The following is an 8,199-nucleotide window of genomic DNA, read 5'->3' on the forward strand; positions in this document are numbered from 1 at the left end:
CCCGCCCCCCCCCCCCCCCCCCCCCCAGGCAGCCCCAACCCCCTGTGAGCTGTTCTGAGCTGTTGCCCACCCCTGGCCATGCCTCCCCATCACTGCACGCTGTGCCACAGGACCACAGCAATCCCCACGTGCTCAGGGCTGCAAGGCTGCATTGCTGTGCTCTCTGCCCTGTGAGCACCCAGAGGCTCAACAGCCCCCAAGGAGACCCAGCCCATCTCCCTGCTCCTCTGGGAAAGGCAGAATGAAACCTTCTGGCCGTGCATTGCTCAGCCCTGGCATTGCTCCGCGCTGCAGCCGTCCGTTCTGCTCTCAGCTCCCGGCTCTCAGCTTGCATTGCTCTGCACGGGGCGTCTCAAAGGTGCACAAAAGCACAGCGGGCACAAAGCTGTGCTCCTGCCAAAGGGTTGCTGCGTGCACTGCAGGGAACGGCCTGTTTGCTCCGTGGGAACTGGTCGGTCCTGTCCCCATTCACTCCCCCCCCCCCCGCCCCTGCAGCTCCGAGCAAACAGCAGGACGCTCACCTCCATCTAACACAGCAACCCCACCAAGCTGGGCGTCCCACCCCTACCTCTCCTCCTGGAGCGTCTTTCAGCACACGCCAACCTCCTGCCTTACACAGAGCTGGGAACGACAAGAGCTGCTCCCAATGTCCTTGTCCCTGCGCCGGCAGCGGAGACACGCTCCGTTCTATCCGGGTTTAACCCAGCCGTGTCCTTGCTGACTCCGCATGCCCCATTCCTGGCCCCTGTGCTGGGATCTCCCAACCCTCACAGCGTAACAAAAGCAAGCTGTGGCCGTTTGGCTCGTTATTCCTCCCCCCAGGTGCTGCGATGTGAAACACTGCCATGGTCAGTGCGGGGCTGAGACCTCCCGCACTCAGTGCATGCCAGTTGGATCCACCACAGAGCACGAGGGCTGGAGAGGCTGCAGCCCAGCTCTCAACTTGGCCGTCCCCCCACTTTTATCCCCCCACCTTTATCCCTCAGCCCCGCACGGCAGCCTTTAGAAGGAGCCCCATGCGTCGTGCCAATGGAGGAGCCTACCCTACAGAGCTGAAGGAGAGCAGTGACGGAGCACACAGCCATAAAAGAGGATGGATGAAGCCCCTACCAAAGGCCTGCCCTCACCTGGGGGTCCCACCACGTTTCCCCCCCCACACACACCTTTACACCCCCAGCTCTTTACCTGCACCCAGCGGCCACCACGTCACTTCGCTCGGGGCTCGTGGCAATGGGGATGAATGGATGGATGGAGGGATGGATGGATGACAGCACGGGGACGACAGCAACGCGATCCCTCCCTCCGGAGCTCACGTCCCGTTCCCCCCCCCCTCCCAGCTGCCCACGCAGGCACGCACACGGCGCACAGCAGCTGCGGCGCTGGGAGGAAGAGGAAGGAAAAAAACCCTTTGTGCGATTTCGCCACGCTTGGCGGCTCCCCCCCGCTCACGATCGCAGCCTGCACCCCCTCCCTGCCCCCTTCCCAATCCCCCCCCCTTCCCCTCCTCGCACAGCCCGGCTGAGGTACGATGCAAAACCCCTCCTCATCCGAAAGGGTTTTCCCAGCTTTTTTTTTTTTCCCCCGCCGCCTTTGGTTTATTTTGGGAGCCCTGATTGCGTTACCTGTGGTTGCTCCGGGAATAAAACAGCAATGAGAATGGGAAAGAGAAAAAAAAACCCAGATAGAGGAAGGGGGGAGCACAGTGAGATATGGGGATGGGGACAGGCACGGGGCTCCATCAGCAACGTGAGACCCCACAGAGGGATCACCCCAATGGGACATCACATACCCGGGGGGGATATGGGGAGGTTTTGAAGCCCTATGTGCCTGCACAACACCCAAGGTCCCATTTAACCACCCCTTCCCTCTCCCCCCCGGGAAGGGGAACCCCCACTTCTGCATCACCCCACCCAAGCCCAAAGCAGAGCCCACACTCCTGTGGCAGAGCATCCCATGGGCACTGCAAACCCACTGCATGCTATGGGGAGCAGAACCCCCTCCTGGGGGGTTGGGCATTGATCCCTCCTGCCCCAGAGGGGAGCAGGGATGTTGGCCATCAGTGGGATGCAGCTTCAAGCCTGCCCGGCCCCATGCTTGGGGGGACTACAGCTGTCCCCCACCTATAGGGGAAATGCTGTGGCTGTGACAAAATCCAGGCTCAGTGGGAAGCCGAGAGCATCACTAATTGATGGTCTGCTGAGGATGATTATTGTAATTAACTCAGACGTCAGGAATTGCAAGTGACATGTAAAAACACAGCCCAGATCCTGAATTCTTTATATAACAGCATCAGGAGGGCTTTACTGCCTTCCACTCGCCTGCTCCTGCTGCACTGGTTTCCATGGGGTGCTTGTAGGGATCCCATGGGCACCCACACACCTTGGGGTGCTTGCAGGGATCCCATGGGCGCCCACACACCTTGGGGTGCTTGCAGGGATCCCATGGACACCCACACACCTTGGGGTGCTTGCAGGGATCCCATGGGCACCCACAGACCCTGGGGTGCTTGCAGGGATCCTATGTGCCTGCAGCACTGCTCTGCCCTCAGGTTTGGGGGCAGTCAACTGCTCCACCCCCATGTTTTGGGGATGAGGGACCTGGGGGTGGCTGTGGCTGTCACCCACCAGAAGTGCCCTATTTTCCTCCCAGCTCAGGAGTGCCTCTTTCATGGAAGAGGCTATCAGGCAATTTTTGCTCCATGCCCACAAGCAAAACACCATGCAGGGCAGCAGGGCTGTGCATTGGGCAGGGGAAGGTGGTGACAGCTCCGGAAGGCAGGCAAGGTCTCAGGGGCAGGAGGATGTGATGCAAAATCCTGCTGCAGAGACTGGGACAGAGTGAGCATAGGAGGAACATGACGATGTGCCAGCTCCAACAGCACCTGCGCTGCCAAGGATGCCCCAAAGCTGGCCCTGCATGCATGCAACCTGTATGGAGCCATTGTGTTTGCACCCAGCTAGGAACCAAATCCTGCAAAAAGCAAACAGCACAGGGCAGCACTGCACCACACATTATACTGCATTTCCAATACCCCCCAGCTCAATGCAGCTGCATGGCGCTCACCCTCTGAAAACGCACAGCCTGAGGGGTTCAGCTCAGATTTGCAAGGTGAGGAAGGCGTCAGGTTTGTAGGTTGCACCCAGCAGCATCTTCCCTGGCTTTCTCCCAGCCCAGAGCACAGCACAGAGCTGCCCCTGTCCCTTCTGTCCCTGGGCCCCGAGCACCTCTCAGCAGAGCCCTCCTCCCCAACACAACCGCAGCACCGTGTTGCGACACCGCGCATCGTTGTGACACTCCAACCACCTCCATAAGCCGTTCTTCCAGACGGGCCCCTCTGCAAATCCCTCCTAATCCAATCTATTCAGTGGCACTAAGCTGCACCCTCCCATGCCCGACGCCCTTATATTGGCACAACAGTTGGGAAAATCCTCTTGGTTCCTTGTTTCTGGGAAGCTCAACCTGCAGCCGGGTGCAGCACAGCGGTGCAGCATTGCAATTTATGCATGGGAGGAAGAGCAGCTGCTTATATTGCCTTCGTGCAGGGCTGCAGATGGCTGAGCTGCCCTGTGCTTGCATTCTGCATCATGCCTGGCTGCTTGCAAGCACAGTGCACGAAAGCAGGAGGCCCGTGCACGCGCTGCATTTGCACGGTTGCATTGCAATTGTGCACAGTGCCGTCAGTTGGGTCCGTCCTGCTGGGATGGACAAAGAGCAAACACAGAGCACAAAGGTCTGTGTTCAGCACCCTGCTATGTGACGGCAGCAGGGAGGATCCCAGCAGCAAGATACACCTCTGCTGTGCAAACCCAGTGCTGGGACGTGCCATGGGCACTGCGTGTCATTGGGGAGGTGCTGGTGGTGGAGCAAGTCATAGCTATGTGTCCTACAAAGCCCAGCTCTGCTCTGCAACGAATGCCCACAGCTGTGAGATGCCCTGTGTGCTGTGTCTATGAAATGCACACACATTTCTCAGCCCTGAGGAATAGGGAGAGGCCCAACGTCGGCACGAGGTGCAGATGGAGCTCCGGTGTTGGAAACCCAACGTAAAATAAAGCAAAACAGGAAATAGCTCCGTCAGCAGGGAGCTGCATCCCTTACGGCTTTGAATTCAAAGCTTCCAAACTCACCAGCTCCACACCCAAACAAGAAGAAAAAAGCCCTGCCAGCGCTGCCCCCAGCGCCCCATGCAAGGATTTGCTCTTTACCTGGAAGCACATCCCTGAGCTGCTCCTTCCTGCAGGCACAGAGCAGCATCCCCTGTGTCCCAAGGCGTGCAGAGCCTCCCTCCCCACGGCTGGTTCTGCCAGCATGTAATGCTGCAGCGAGGGATTGAAGAAAGGAATGAAAGAAGGCAAACAGGGCGGGTGGTGACGCAGCTGCCAGCAGCTCTTTTCCATCTCCACAGGTGCCAGCCCTGCTGCAGGGTGCTGCTGGGAGCTGCAGGACAGAGCCACCCTTGTGCCACCCTTGTGCCACCCTTGTGCCACCCTTGTGCCACCAAGGAGATGCAGATCCCGAGTTCCACATCATGCCCCCAAGTGCTAAATGCCATCCTTGTGTCACCAAAGGGGTGCCAACACCACGTGCCACCCCTGTGCCACCAAGTAAGTAACTCCAGAACCCATTTCCCCACCCAGGTGGGGATGCAGAGCCGGGGTGCCACCCCTGTGCCATCACAGTGCTATTAACACCTCGTGCCACCAAATGCCACGTGCCACCCCTGTGCCATCGGGGAGGTGACATCCTCCAGCACCCGTTTCCTCACCTACAACCCAGCCCCGCTGCCCCCCGTGGCTCTGCCCTCCATCCCTCCCTCTGCCCTCTGCTCCATCCTCTCCTTTCGCCACAGCACGGAGCGCACACCCCCTTCCAGCTCAGGGGAGGAAAAACAATATTAAACAAAAGAGCAGCTTTATTTCTCCCTGACATTTAATAACCTTCATCACCCAGCAGCTCAGCAGCACTTTCCCATCCACAGAGCCAGGAGAATGGAACGTTCTGCTTCTGTCGACAGCGAAGGAGGGATTTGCAGGGCTTTATATGAAGGCAAAAATAATATCACAGTGCCGTGCTGGTGCTGCAACTGAGCAGAGCTCACAGCTGTTGTCACCCTGTTGTAAAACAGCTGGAAGCAGCCCGACATCTGCATCCTGCAACGTGAGCCTGCAGTGGGATGGCAGCAGGGTTTGGGGCAGGGAATCCCAACCTGAGGTGGGGTTTTGCCCTCTGGGACCCTTCCAGCTGCACTGGAACAGCCCTGAACGTTTGTGAGCTCTGCAGCTGCCGCAGGAGCAGAGAAACAGAACAAAACCCTGAGGTCGGATCGCAGCCAAGCGCAGGGCTGGAACAAGGAAGAGATAAAATCCGCCTGCTGCAGAGCTCAGGCAAACAACTGCTTATCAGCGCCTCAAGGCTCCGGCCTCGGGGGGAGCACTGTTCCCTTGTGCTCATGTGAAGGTTTCTATTTTCGACCCTGCCACAGCCCTGCAGTGCTGTCCCTCCCTCTGTCCAACTCACGCTGTGCTTTAGGTGGAAGCAAAGGCCCTCGTGGCGGTGGGAATGTGCTGCTTGCAGCTTCCCCACCACCAACAGATCCCATATTTGCTGGCAGAGCTGCGCCTTGCATGCATCTCCACCACCACCAGCAGCCCAGAGCAGTGCAGAAAGGTGCAGAGGGCACAAAATCATAGAACCACAGCATGGCCTGGGTTGTAAAGCACCACAATGCTCATCCAGCTCCAACCCTCTGCTGTGTGCAGGTCGCCAACCAGCAGCCCAGGCTGCCCAGAGCCACATCCAGCCTGGCCTTGAATGCCTGCAGGGATGGGGCATCCACAGCCTCCTTGGGCAACCTGTGCCAGTGCCTCACCACCCTCTGGCTGAAAAACTTCCTCCTCATATCCAACCTAAACCTCCCCTATCTCACTTTAAAACCATTCCCTTGTCCCATCACCATCCACCCTTGTAAAGAGAAACACCTGCCCTCAGGTTTTGTCTGTGGGCACCAACCTGGGGCTGTGACAGTGCTGGGGAGCAGCCAGAACTGATGATGCTGGCATCCCAGGGGCACCATCAGGCTTCTGGGGTCTGTTTGAAAATAGCACATTGTGTTGAAAATAGCAGGATGAGCGAGCTCAGCTCAGTGCCAGCTGACACAGCTGATCCCTCAGACTGTGCTGCCACCTCTCCCAGCCCAAGCAGTGGTGGTGTGGGAGCACCGCAGCAACGCATTGCCCACTCTTATTTCGGGAAGCACCATTCCTCTTCTCCTTTAAGCCTATGGATTCTGCTGGCAGAGCCATGATGGAGCAATCCAGTGCTGCAGCTTACCTGGTCTGCAGAACATCCTCCCCCAAGGCACGGGCTGCACCCTGCAGGCTGTGCAATTGGAGAAGAACAAAGAGGGAGAGGGGAACTGCACTGCACTGAACTGAACTGCACTGCACCACTCAGCTCCACACAGGCTGCCTACAGCCACCTGCTTATCCCCATCACCTGCCTCCAGCTGCCCCAGGGTCAGGAGCATGTTTGCCATCCAGCTCCTCCTTGTTTGTTTTTAATTAGCAGCAATGCGAGCAGGGCAGCAGCAGCACTGTTGTGGTGACAGCAGAGCTGTGTGGGCTGTCACCCCTCACCCCCATGGGATAAGAGCAGGGGTGGGTGGGTGAACATGGGCAGGTAATGGGGTTACTGTGAAAGGGGCAGGGTTTGGGTAATGGGATGGGATGGAGAGACATGGGGTCGGGGCAGCAAGCAGAGGCAGCTGCGGGAAATGATTCCTCTCCCTCAAGGTGAGGGATGAGGAGGTGAGAAAACAGGGAGAAGCCAACTCCAGAGCACAGCACTGCAAAGAGAGGTGAGACACGAAGGGAGAGAAGGAGGAGAGTGACTCCAGATATAAATTTAGAGCAGCTTGCAGCCTGCTTGGCTCAGAGGCGACAAGAAATGTTTGCAGTGGGGAGGTGTTATCCCCAGGTACCGGAGTGACAGACTGAGATTGCTGGTGGGGAAGGGATGATGGCACAGAGCACACGGAGCATCAGGCATCTCCCCTCCACACTGGGGCTGCAGAGAAGGAACTGCATCAGGCTGGCAAACGAGAAGCTTATTGAATAATTCAGAGCAGCTGACGGCAGCAAACCCAGCACCTCCTTGACCTCCGCTGTCAGTGTTTTGTTTCTCCTCCCAGAAGTGTCATCTTTAGCACAGAGCTGCTCTCCATCGCCCCAAGCAGCGTCGTCCAGGTGTGGTAGTTTGCAAACCTGCACGCTGGGCTTCCCAGGTGCCCCCACCCTCACATCTCAGGGTGCAGAAGTGAACGGATAGCAGGGGTGGCCCAGAGGGTTCAGCTCATCCTGGGGATGCCCCAGATGCCCTCAGTGCCGTAGACATACATCAGGGTGGCGAGATGCAAACAGACGCTCGTTTCCCATGGCGTGCAAGGCCTCAGGATTGGAACATTCAGGTCCCGGGGGTGGCAAGATCCCAAGAGCACACGGTTATGGGATGCCCGGACCCGGGGTGTTTGTGTGCTGCGATGCCGATCGCTGGCTGCTCGAATCCCGGAGGCTGCGGCCCTTGGGGCGGGCGGCGGTTCGCAGTCTTATGGCGCCCCCTTGCGGACACGCAGCAATTCAGCCCCGCTCCACCGCTCCCCCCCCCCCCCCCGGGTCGGGGTTGCGCTGCGGCCTCCAGCCGCGCTCCCGGCTCCATTCTGGGTCACGCACAGAAAGTTAATTAACGCACGAATGTGTCAGCGGGGACGGCTGTGTGAGAGCAAAAGGCTGACAACTGCAAAGAGCCGAAGAGAGATCGCACATGTCTTTAATTAGCCGTGTAGAGCTTGCTACTAATTAACCTTTTGCATTAAGGATGAGGATGAGAAAAAAAAGCCAAGCCCTGCTGGGAAGCTGGGTGAGCAAACACGCAGTGAATTACTCATCGTCCTCCCAGCGGCACGGAGCGATGCAGAGGAGAGGAAAGATGAGTAATTCCCCATTTAGGTGGCTCCAAACATGGGGAACCTGGACACAGCAGCCACTGGGATGAGGAGCAACACGGGCACAGTCCTTCCTTTTTCCCCAGCCCCCATGGCAGCACACATCTCCCAGCAGCCAGAAGAAAACAGGTCAGAAGCATTGCATGGAAGAGGAACGGTGAGACCCAGCGCATCCTTTGTGTCACATCCATGCTGTCCTG

The 8,199-nt window shown here is 58.1% G+C and overlaps 1 protein-coding gene and 1 long non-coding RNA gene across 6 annotated transcripts in view; both read right to left on the reverse strand.

Moving 5' to 3' along the window:
* KIAA0513 (KIAA0513 ortholog) overlaps positions 1-1,347 on the reverse strand; it is a 9,017-nt gene extending 7,670 nt beyond the window's left edge. Inside the window, exon 1 of one of the 5 annotated variants that reach the window (XM_042893126.1) lies at positions 1,186-1,347. The gene's annotated coding sequence lies outside the window, so the exon portion shown is untranslated. Of the gene's footprint in view, positions 1-248; positions 375-568; positions 784-1,185 lie in introns of those variants that run through there. The other 4 variants (XM_042893131.1, XM_042893129.1, XM_042893127.1 and 1 more) reach the window with 4 other exon arrangements.
* A 3,634-nt stretch (positions 1,348-4,981) lies between these two features.
* Positions 4,982-6,385, reverse strand: LOC122192553. Its single transcript, XR_006182639.1, has 3 exons — positions 6,331-6,385; positions 6,010-6,087; positions 4,982-5,004 (listed from the first exon to the last, which is right to left on the reverse strand). It is a non-coding gene; the product is annotated as an uncharacterized LOC122192553 (long non-coding RNA).
* Positions 6,386-8,199: the final 1,814 nt, after the last annotated feature.

Source organism: Lagopus leucura, unplaced genomic scaffold (assembly GCF_019238085.1).
Source record: "Lagopus leucura isolate 7727_CA_CO unplaced genomic scaffold, USGS_WTPT01 108-8_obj-0_obj, whole genome shotgun sequence".
Lineage (NCBI taxonomy): Eukaryota > Metazoa > Chordata > Aves > Galliformes > Phasianidae > Lagopus > Lagopus leucura.